Genomic DNA, 12,705 nt, shown 5'->3' with positions numbered 1-12,705 from the left:
ATCATCCATATCCACCCCCATAGAAGGAACTGATGGAATCTGAATGCAGATTGAAGCATATTATTTTTCATTTTGTTTCCTCAATGATTTTTTCCTTTGTATAAACAAAATGTATCTTATTGATGAATGTGAAAATATATATTGTATGGTAACACATGTACAACCTATATTATATTACTTGCCATTTTGGGGAGGAGGTAAAAGAGGGAGGGAAAGAATATGGATTGCAAAATGTCAGAAAACTCATTAAAATTTGTTTTGATATATAAAAAAATTAAAATGAAATGAAGAACAACAACAAAATCTTTCAGATTTTGCTTGAAGACCTCCAGTTAGAGGGACAACATACCACATGAAGTGTCTTATTCCACTTTTGGCTAAGCCATTGAGACTACAAAGAGATATTTGACTCAGACCCTTCTCTTAAGGAGTTTCCAGTCTAGTGAGGAAAAAAGATATCCATGTGATTAAATGAGATTTAAAGGAGAATGAGATAAAATTAGTTTATGATAGAAGGGAACAGTATCATGTAAGAAAATAATATTCAGGGAAGAGAGCAATCCCAATTAAATACTTCCATTACCCTAAACCTTACTCTTGTTAGTTTTTACTTCCAACTACGTAATGTGTAACATATTAGGTTAAAAACAAAGAATGAAATAAACCTGAGAATTCTATACCTATTTATGGTAATTATAAAGAAATGAAAAGCTTGATCTGCTAGTCAGAAGAATCTACTGAAAGTTTTGGGGAATAGCATTTTACTTTATGCCCCCCCCTCCCCATGCCTTCTATGACCAAATTACTCAGAGTAGATAAATACATCTATCCCTGTATGTAATAAGAGCTCTTGAAGATAAATGCAGGCCATTATTCTTACTGTGATAATCTTGCAAAGGGTTCTCTGTCACTGCAGACAGGACAGCCATCCACATGGTATCATTTGTGCTCAAGTGGTCCTTCCTGCTTATAGAAAAATATCTTCCCCAGTCCACTACTATGATATGTAAAATTGCTTACAGAAAACATCTATTAAATGGCACACACTAGCTGGGAGAAGGAAGAATGATCCATATGTGCTTTTAATTAATTGTCATCTCACATAAATCAGGGTTCTGATAAAGTCAGACACAGAACAAGTATATTTTTGATGAGAGAAAAAGGATAGAATATAAGAAGTAAATATTTATCATTAAGTGTTCCTTGGGAAAGTATGGTCCTAGGCAGAGTGAATGAATAAATATGTCAGGCACTGACAAGCTTTAGTGATGATTTTTTTTAAGGCAAATACAAATAAAAAGATCGTTCTTTCCCTCAATGAGTTTATTTTCTAATAGAATAGAATAAATGAGGATCTGGAGTGGATGTTTTGCTCCAGAAAATCATAGGGATGATAAAAATATAAATTCTAACAATATTGGTGCTGATTGAGTGCTGATTTGATTACTATTTGCAGAATTAAGGGTATAAAAGGGCAGAGAAAGTGGGTTAAAGCATAGAGATGATGTGTCTGTGACATGCTTAGATGTGGTTTGGGCTAGGTATGGAGAATTCACAAATATGATGATCCAGGAATTAGGCCAGGATATGAGAGATGGAAGCTAAGGGTAAATCTAAGCAGCATTGACTCTACCTGGTACTCATATTTCATTTCAGAAACTCTGAGTTTCTGTGTCCTTATTATTCCCTTTGACTGGAGGGCAGGGCTATCAGCTGGGATCTCTAGTTAAAGAAGGGGATCATCACAGCTATTCTTCTCCATTTCCTATCATGTAAATTGCTTCTGAATTTCTTCTGAACTCTCCAAAAAGCCCATGCACCAAGTGTTTTCCTCTTCTCTTCTAACTTTTTCAGCTTCCTTTTATCTTTTCCCTTTCTCCCATTAGACTGTAAGTTCCTTGAAGGCAGGGATATTTGGTTTATTATTTTTTTTTGTATTAATATCTCTTGAACTTAGTATAGTGCTTAGCACAAAGTAGGTGCTTAATAAATTTTTATTGACACACTGGTCTGGAGTTCAAAATGGATGGAGAGCTGAGGTAGTACTCCACATCCCTGGGAATTAAGGGCATAGCATAAAAGTATAAAAGAGAATTTTGTCTCTGGATATTGATCACTGTTATCAGTGTCACTAGTAATTGCCCATTGAGGGAATCAATGGTATTGACTAAGGAGGAATTACTGGAGATCAGTTATAGTAAAAGTTATTCTTATTCATTAAACTAATCAAAGTAAAATATAGGAAAGGAAATAGTAGTATTTAGTGAGGTAACTATAATTTTCCCTATTCTAATGAGATCTAACTAAAAACCCCATCTCCAATTTCTTTCTCACAAGGGGATGCTTCATCCTTGGAAACCAAGACCAGCTCCACTCCCTCTCTTATCTATTGAATTAATTGTGACTAACAAAGCTATGCTAAAGCATATCTTCATTAATATAAATTCCTTATCAAGAAAAAAATTTCCCCAACAGCTGCTCCACAAAGTGGAGTTTCAGACAGCAGGAGTCTGAGGGCAGCAGGGGTCTGATCAGTACCTGCTGAACATGAACTTCCCTGTCTAGGGAGATCAACTCCACCTGTTGTCTGCTTCTCTCTCTACCAGCAACTCTCTCATGACTAGACCTTCTTCTCTTTAGGCTGCTGACTTTCCAGATCTAGTTTTCCAAGCTTTTCTCAAAGAGATCACTGGGAAAATTGTGCTTCTCCTTTCTGAGTGTCCATCTCCCAGAGTGAAGTCACTCAGAGATCCAGAGCAACCTGTAGATTCCCAACTGCTTTTTCCTTATAGGTTCCCTTTGTAATGTGGAAATTTAAGGCTTCTGGGAGAAGGTTATAATATAGTAATGGTTACAAATGTGGCTACAAGATTTATATAATATTTAACAATGGCCGCCAAGGAATTTACTTATGAAATTCCTAAAATGAAACACTCAAGTCAGAATGAGGTTTATGGAGGTTTAATCACACTGGGAGTGGGGAAAAGGTTAGGGAGAGAAGGAGAGAAGAGAAAAGGGAAAGAGGCTACTCAACCTCTGACCAAGGCAGAGGGAGTTTAGGCCTAAAGGCCCAGGTGGAAAGAACCAGTCCTTAACTCACGTGACCGATCTGAAGGAAAGCTGTCTGCGGGCGTCCTCTCTCTCCAAGCTCCTAACACCCACTCCCCCTAGCTCTCTCCACAGGAAGTTCCGCCAATCTCAGAGGCTGTTCCCTACCTCTCTTCCTGTGTCTCACAAATCCAATGGTTGGCTCTAGGTTGGCTTAGGACAGCCCAGGTGGGCAGTTAGTTATTTCTGATTAGTCATTGACTAGCGCATGCCCGTGTAGGTGGGTGTGCACAATTTTTGGGTGCTAGACCAAGATGGAGACTTTTAAAATTCACAATCCCCCCTGATGATGATTGGGAGACTAGTCTCCCCAATTGATCACTAAACATAAGCATACTGCACCCCAAAAATTTCTAACTATAAGTGTATACAAAAATTTTTTCTACCCACTAAGAGGAAAATTATAATAGTTGTAAATATGGGGAAATAGAGGAGAGAGAGAAAGACAGCAAACCAATGTTTTGCTGGGCGCATTGACAAAAGCCAATTAGGGGGCAGTCCCCTTTGGCATAAGAGTGTACATTCAAAAAAATGTTCAATCAACCACACCCCAAGGTTCATTCTGGATCTTCCTGTAGTGAAAAGGTTTAGATATCTTTCTGCAAACAGTTCATTCTCTGGATTCAGTTAGTTAGCAAGCTTCTTCTCTGGAGATTTCTCTCTCGAACAAAATTTAAATCTTGGAATTGATGAAATACAATCCCCCCTGAAGAAAGTGTTGAAAAAACACTGAGTCCAGCTGAGGATTCAAGTTTTAGTTGTGGGGGTGTGTGAGTTAATTCAAAAGAAAAACAAAACAAAATGAAAATAAAATCAAAATCAAAAGAAGAAAAAGGGAAAAAATTAAGGGAAAAAAATATAACCCTTTATATATGCATATTTACATTAAAGAATTCAAAATCAGTATCAAAATCAAAAAATCTATGTATACAAAATTTGAGAAAGCAAGAATAAAAAAATTTTTTTTTTTTTCCACAGGCCTCTGTATTAGGGTCCAGTTAAGTAATTTCTAATCCCACAAGTCTGTAGGACAGAATGCAGTATATTTTATTTCCCCATTTGCAGCCCAGGCTACAGGAAGTTGCCATACTATAGGAGAGAAAAAAGAGGACCAGATTTTTATTTTATATCTAGGGAAGTGTCATTCCCTCGTCTGATTTTACCTTCGTTCTCAGGGATGGATGGAGCCAGGATGGTAGCCAACCTTAGGTACTTGTCTGTAGGTATTTTCACGAAGAGTGTGGATACAGGGAAGGCCTACATCTTAACGTCTGTCAAGTGTCGCAACCCCGAGTCTCACACAAGGTTCAAGTCCTTAGTATTGGCTTAGAAATGCATTAATCCTACCTGGATTGGTCTTTTGATTTTTAGACCTGTGAGCTCTTTTGGCATTATCCAGGTTATATCTGTGCTCCTTGTTTGATCTCATATCTAGAATCAGACATAAACATTAATCATAGTCCCACAACAATTATCAATAAATGGCAGGTTCCCATAGTCTAAAGCTGTTTGGGTGCGTATTAATAATAACAACAAGTATATATATATATATTTAAACTAATATTGTAGAATAAAAATTAATATTGATCATATGTACCTAAAGTACATAGAAATGAGAAAAAGGGAAAAAAATAAAATAATGTAAAAATAATAATAATAATAAAATAAGGAAAAGAGAAAAAAAAAGGAAAAAAGGAAAAAAATTAAATTTAGGAATTCAATGTGTCAAAAGCAGAATAAAACAGTTCCACTTGTCAATGTATAGTTATCTCCAATGCATGTATAGGATACAGTCAATCAGTCTCAACAGAAGATGCTCTCTTTACATGAGAACAGTGAATCCAAGAGTCCTTTTCTCCAACCTTTATAGATGTTGGAGTAGTTAACAATATTTGGAATGGTCCTTCCCATGAAGGTTCAGTTGCTCCAGTACGCTTGAAATTCTTAATATACACGTTGTCTCCTGGGTTCAGGTCGTGAAGGGAGAAGTCTAGTGGTCCAGCTTGTACTGCAGCTCCGGATTCATGTAGCTCACACAGTTTGTGCTGTAATTCCTGTATATAGGAAGCAATAGTAGTATCTCCCCCTAATAGCGATGTATAAGCCGGGGAGAAAGGCTTAGCCTGTATAGGCGGATGTCCAAAAAGCATCTCAAATGGTGAAATATGTAAGTCTCCTCTAGGCCTGCTTCTAAGATAAAATAGGGCCAAAGGGAGAATTTCAGGCCATTTTAAATGGGTCTCAGTGCATAATTTTCCAATCATAGTTTTAAGTTCTTTGTTCATCCTCTCAACTTGGCCTGAACTCTGGGGATGATATGGAACATGGAATTTGGGAGTTATCCCCAAGCAAGAATATATCTGGTTTAAGACAGAATCGGTAAAATGACTCCCTCTATCGGAGTCAATACGTGCTGGTAGGCCAAAACGAGGAATAATTTCTTTTAAAAGCACCTTAGCAACAAAAGCTGCTGTGGCTCGGGCTGTAGGAAATGCTTCCGGCCATCTGGTCAGTTGGTCTACTATGACCAAACAAAATTTATATTGTCCAGCCTTTGGCATCGTTATAAAATCTATCTGCAGGTGCTCAAAAGGTGTGTAAGCCAGAGGACGTCCACCAAAGGCTTTACCACGAAAGGCATGTTGGTTATATGCCTGGCAGGTAGGGCAGGATGAACACACTTTAGAGGCTATGGTAGTTATACCAGGGGCTATCCATACTCTCTTAACAGAGTCCACGATGCCCTGGGTACCAAAATGACCATTTTTATGAATAGATTGGCAAATTTGGTTATAGAAACTTCTAGGGAGCAGGGGTTTTCCTTCAGATGACACCCATACTCCATTAATTTGTTTTGCTTTAAATTTTTGTTTCCATTTTTCCACTTCCTTTTCATTATAGGAGAGTGATAAATTTAAATTATCAGTGGTTGTTAATGTTAAAATTAATCCAGGTCCTTCTATGGCTGCTAGTTTTGCAGCGGCATCTGCTCGGTCATTTCCTCTAGAGACAGGGTCTGAGCCTCCTGTATGGGCAGAGCAATGAACTACAGCTAGGGCTTTAGGCAGTTTGAGAGCAGAAAGAACTTCATTAATAATCTCTGCATTAGCTATGGATTTTCCAGCTGAGGTTAAAAATCCTCTCTGGAGCCATAGCATCCCGACTGAGTGACAAATGCCAAAAGCATATCTAGAATCCGTATAAATTGTTGCCTTTTTATCCTTGGCAATTATACAGGCATGTTTCAGAGCTATGAGCTCTGCTCCTTGAGCGCTAATGTTAGAAGGTAGTGAAGCTGACCATTCAGTGGCAAATTCTGAGACTACGGCAGCTCCAGTGTAACGTATGCCATCCCTCATAAAAGAGGAACCATCGGTAAATAAAATCAGATCTGCATTGTCTAAGGGAGTGTCCAAGAGATTATCTCGAGGCTTTTCTGCCATGGACACTAATGTTTCACAGTTATGTAGTGGTTCTCCTGAAGTAGGTAAATCTGGAAGCAAGGTGGCAGGGTTAAGAGTTGAACAGCGTTTCAAGGTAATATTTTCACTATTTAATAAGGTTATTTCATACCTTGTAATTCTCTGATCCGAGAATGCCTGTGTTCTATGTTTTACCAATAATGCTTCAATCTCATGTGGGCACATTATTGTTAATGGACATCCCAATACTAAATCAACGGTTTTTGTTACTAGTAAGGCTGTAGCAGCTACTCCTCTAAGGCATGGTGGTGCTCCTGCTGCTACTGGGTCTAGTTGGGCAGAATAATAGGCAATTGGGCGCTGAGAAGGTCCCAAAGTCTGAGTTAAAACGCCTGAGGCTACTCCTCTTCGCTCATGTACATATAAAGTAAATGGCTTGTTGTAATTTGGGATGCCTAGAGCAGGGGCAGATAAGATAGCCTTTTTTAGCTCTGATAGAGCTGACAGGTGTTCAGGCTCTAATTTGAGGGGTTCAGGGACTACATCCCTTGTTAGTGCTATAAGAGGTTTAGTAATTTCCCCATAACAAGGAATCCATTGTCTGCAAAACCCTGTTGCTCCCAGAATTGCTCTTAACTGTTTTTTAGTAGTAGGAGCACTCAATTTTTGAATATTCTCAATTCGCTTGGGAGAAATAGAGCGGGCACCAGCTGTCAGAATGAACCCCAAATATTCTACTTTGGGGAGACACCACTGAACTTTGTCCTTCGAGATCTTATGACCTCTTTTGTGCAATTCCAAAAGAAGGTGTTTGCTATCTTCTTGACATGTTTTTGCATCTGTTGAAGGCAAGAGTAGATCATCTACATATTTGATTAATTTGCTATTTTTAAATGTTATATTGTCTGTGTCTTGGCTCAAAATTTGCTCAAATAAGCTCGGACTTTCGACATAACCCTGTGGCAGCCGACACCAGGTATATTGTGAGCCCTTCCAGGTGAAAGCAAAAATATGTCTGGAGTTTTCATGTATTGGTATGGAAAAAAAGGCTGAACACAAGTCTACTACTGTAAAGTATGTAGCTGTGCTAGGAATAGATGAAATAATAGTATGGATGTTAGAAACTACGGAGTGTCTCTTTATAACGTGATTATTTACTGCCCTTAGATCCTGTATAAATCTATAGATGTGCTTGCCATCGGGCCCTTTTTTTGGTTTTTTAATTGGTAGGATGGGCGTGTTGTATTCAGATTTGCAAGGGATTATTATTCCCTGTTCTATTAATGAGTTAATAACTGGTGTAATACCCTCAATTGCCTCCTTTGAGAGGGGATACTGAGGGATAGAAGGAGGTGGGCTAGATTTAGTTTTTATCTGCACAGGAACAGCAGATTTAAGCAAGCCTACATCAGAAGAAGATGTGGCCCAAAGAGACTCAGGTATATCTTTAGGTATTTCAAAAATGGAAGGCTCTTTTGCGTCCTGGTTTTCCGAGAGAAGTACAGGGAGTAATTTTAAAGATTCCTCTGGTACTTCTAATGATAATGAGCCATCTGGGGAGCAGGTTATTGTGGCTCTGAGTTTGCATAGAAGGTCCCTCCCCAGCAAATTTAAAGGGGAGTCAGGCATCAAAAGGAAGGAGTGTTGTACCTCTAGGGGTCCTACAGACACCATTCTAGGAGGAAGTCTTTTAACTCTTTGGGTTATTCCTGATACTCCCATTACATTCTCTGAGCCAATAGAATAACATTGTAAATCAGGTTTTCTCTTCAATACAGACCAGGAAGCTCCGGTGTCTAATAGACAATCATAATAGGTGTTACCCACCTTTAAGGTAACATGGGGTTCATTAGTATGGGGAGGGCAGTGGATAGGGACAACGGGTAGTAGGACATCAGGGTCCGGGAAATCAAAGGTTGTATCCTCTGATTCCTGTGCCCTAGCCCCCCCCGGGCACCATCATTGTGTTTGGGATATTCCTTGGGCACCCCCCTGAAGGGCACCTCTCTGAGAGTCATTAGTACCTCGAGTAATTTTTGGACGAGCGCCATTTCTCATATATTGTTGAGTATTATCATTAAAATTTTCTTCAATTTGAGCATTGTCATTAATTTTCCAATTCCTATTTCTATAATTCTGGTTTCTAAAGTTCTTATTTCTATATTCATTATAGTTATTATTTCTAAAACTATTATTAAACTGTGTATTCCTTCCAAACATCTTAAGAAAGGTTCTACATTCCATCATTTTGTGGCCCTTCTTCTCACAGAAGTGGCAAGTAATGGATTGATAATTGGATTTCTGGAGAGGGGCAATTGTCGTTGGTTCATTACCCTGCCCACTTTCTAATTTAGTTATCCTATCTATTAAATATCTCATTTTTTTCTTCATTTCCTCCATGTCATCATCATTTTCTTTCTCCTTTTCTTCGTTTCCCTTTAAAACATATATAGCTGTTTTTCGCAATTCTTCAAGGTCCATATCTGACCATCTTGGGCATTGTGTTTTGAAATAATTTTTAATTGCTTTGCAAGAATTGTTTACAAAGATTCTTCTAGCTTGTCTTATACTACTCTCTTTAGTTAAGTCCCAATCTAAGTATCTGTCCCCAAACTCGATAATTCTGTCCATAAATCTGGAGGGTGTTTCATTTTCCTTTTGCTTAATTTTTTCCAGTTCCATCCACTTATCTGTACTGTCCGCACATTCCTTCATGGACGTGAGGATGGCCTCTCTACAACGGTATAGTTGTAGATAATCCTCAGGATTGTTATAGTCCCATTCGGGATCCTGAGATGGCCAATGTGCTGCATTACGCCCCCTGGTTTTGTTGACATGAGCAATTATTTTATTTTTTTCACGTTCACTTAAAAAAGCCTGGAGTAAGCTCTCAACGTCCTTGTAAGACGGATTATACTGAAAAAATATGTCTCCCATCTTTTTTGTTACTAGAAAAGGATCTTGTTCATATGTGGGAATATTTCGTGTAAATTCATTTATTTCTTGGGGAGTAAACGGTATCCTATGTCTTAAAGTCACCACATCCCCATTTCGTCCTATTTCAGGTACTTCTCTTAGAGGAAACAGGCCTCTAGTTGGATTTTGCACCTGTGGGTCAGTTTGACAAGGACAGGTTTTTCTAGGGGGACAAGATCTCTCTTGCATTGGAATTTGGTTTTCTGTAGGAGAAGGAACATGAGAATCTGGGATTGCCGGGGAAGGGTTTTGGGGATTAAATTCAGACAAAATTTGCACTACACGAGAGAAGCAGTCTGTTAACTTGGCTATAGGAAAGGTATTTTCCATCTCTATTTCAGGGAAGGAAATTTCCTCATTCAAAGGTTCAGAAACAGGTCTATTTCTGGTAGAGTGGTTGTTTGTCAATTGATCCTGTAAGAAACTTTTTAGATCTTCTAATTGGGCTTGCATTTTATCCTCAATTTTTCCTATTTTATCTTCCATATTTCCCATTTTATCCCCAATATTTCCTATTTTATTCTCAATATTTCCTATTTTATCCTCAATTTTTTCTATTTTATTCTCAATATTTCCTATTTTATCCTCAATTTTTTCTATTGTATCCTCAATTTTTTCTATTTTATCCTCAACATTTTCTATTTTATCCTCAATATTTTCTATTTTATCCTCATTTTGCTTTATTTCCTCCTCATTTTGTTTTATTTTATCCTCAATTTTTTTTATTTTTTCATCTCTAAATATAGTATTGAGGAGTACAAAAATGACAGTACCTATTAATATAAAAATTTGGAGGTATCCTTCATTCCTCAATGCCCCTACTTCTTCAGCTGCCTTATAATTGTCAAAGGATATAGTACTCATTTTTATATGTATATTTTGTAATTTCACAAAGCAAGTGGGGAGCAGGGCAAAGCAGCAAACTTTCCACAGGCTTTTTCTTTTTACAGTAGGTGGCTCTGAGTCTACAACCCAATACAGGCTAAGGGCCTATTGTATTGTAAATTCTCCTTCTTTACAAAGTGTATGTGGGTGGGTCCCAGCAATCTTCTTTGGCCCTCAGGCTAAAGCCGCTATGACCATGTGCTATCTTCCTTGAGCAAAGCCCACTTAAATTTTTAAGACTAGAAAGGCCAGGAAACAGAAAAAAAAAATGGGTTTTAAGTTAGCTCCCTAGCTGTATTCAGCTGTTTTTTGCGGGCTAGGAGCTCCTAAGAGCTCCTTCTCCTGAGGTTCCTCCTTGCTTAGTTGATTAGGTAAGCCTGGCCTGCCTCTCTCTACTGAGCCACCTCCTTAAAGTAAAAGGAGATGGAAATGAGAGACAAAGAGGAGAAGGAAAAAAATCCTGTTGACCCCAATTTAACTTAAGGGGTAAAGGGAAAAGAGAAAAGGTGTTTTATACTCACCTGTTCTGGCAGCTGTGTCTTTAAGCCAAGGTATTTGGTAACAGGACTGAGGGAGTGAGCAATAAGTGGGTTGAAAAGGCAAGAAAATTCAGGAAATTTATTGAGGTTCTAGAAACCTTCCAAGCACTAAGGCAGGGCCAAGAGCCAGAGGGGGTAGCAGGGGTGGGATTTCTCCCAGGTGATAGTAAGGAGATCAGAAGACTGATAAGGTTCTTTTTCCCGTAGTGGTTAGCCAAAACTGTAATGTGGAAATTTAAGGCTTCTGGGAGAAGGTTATAATATAGTAATGGTTACAAATGTGGCTACAAGATTTATATAATATTTAACAATGGCCGCCAAGGAATTTACTTATGAAATTCCTAAAATGAAACACTCAAGTCAGAATGAGGTTTATGGAGGTTTAATCACACTGGGAGTGGGGAAAAGGTTAGGGAGAGAAGGAGAGAAGAGAAAAGGGAAAGAGGCTACTCAACCTCTGCCAAGGCAGAGGGAGTTTAGGCCTAAAGGCCCAGGTGGAAAGAACCAGTCCTTAACTCACGTGACCGATCTGAAGGAAAGCTGTCTGCGGGCGTCCTCTCTCTCCAAGCTCCTAACACCCACTCCCCCTAGCTCTCTCCACAGGAAGTTCCGCCAATCTCAGAGGCTGTTCCCTACCTCTCTTCCTGTGTCTCACAAATCCAATGGTTGGCTCTAGGTTGGCTTAGGACAGCCCAGGTGGGCAGTTAGTTATTTCTGATTAGTCATTGACTAGCGCATGCCCGTGTAGGTGGGTGTGCACAATTTTTGGGTGCTAGACCAAGATGGAGACTTTTAAAATTCACACCTTGGAATTCCATCCCTTTCGGACTTCTTTAGAATTCCACCCTTAAGGGGTCCTCCAGTACCACTCTCTACGCTGAAATCTTTACTTTTGACTAACCATATGTTCTCAATTGACCAGATTACATAAATAGGTCTTAATTACCTATTTCAAGTATTTGAGTTCTGGGAAAGGAAAAGAAAGAGCCAGAGTCAGAAGAATTTATTTAAAGGAAAAGACATTGTAAGATATAGCTTCACAGGCCACAAAATCTCATTGGGTGACTTACTGAGTCAAGGACTGCTAGAGAGATAGAAGTTATGATGTGGGAGCATGGTGAGGAATAACTACAACACTGTATTACCTAACCAGTGCTTGAATTCCAGCAGGGACATGGGTCCCTAAAATGAACAAGTGTGGCATCTCATCTTCTTCTTTGGATGATTCCATTTGATTTTCCCATTTGATTCAAGCTTTGTGTCACTCAATGTATCATTTACTAGACTGAACTCCAAAATGAATTATTATCAACCTTTCTGTTCCCATGAATGACTGAATTCAAAAATATTAGTCTCTGCTAACCTAGGACTCCTCTCCAGAAGACAGCAGATGAATGAAGAGTTTTTTCATCTTCCTCTTCCCTTCTTTCTCTCCCCTCCCTCCCTTCCCCACTGTTTCTCCTCTGTTCCTTTCCACTTTCATCCTCCAAATTTCTTCCCCTTCCCACTATTCCTCCTCCTCTTCTTCTGTCTCCTTCTTCTCTGGTCTTTGATTTCATTGGTATAGGAAACTCAAGAGATCTGTATTTTAAGATAATTTGGTTATTACATTTAGGAAGTCTAACAGTAAAAAAAAACAGACAAGCTTCATTAGTTTTAATGAGAGAGACAGAAAAAGAGAGAGAGAGACAAAGATACAGATGCAGAGAGTCACAGAGACAATGACATTTACAGAGGAAAAGATACAGAAAGCAGAGTGGATGAAAGAAATTAAA

This window comes from Monodelphis domestica, chromosome 2 (assembly GCF_027887165.1).
Source record: "Monodelphis domestica isolate mMonDom1 chromosome 2, mMonDom1.pri, whole genome shotgun sequence".
Lineage (NCBI taxonomy): Eukaryota > Metazoa > Chordata > Mammalia > Didelphimorphia > Didelphidae > Monodelphis > Monodelphis domestica.
Note: the sequence above shows the minus strand (reverse complement) of the source record.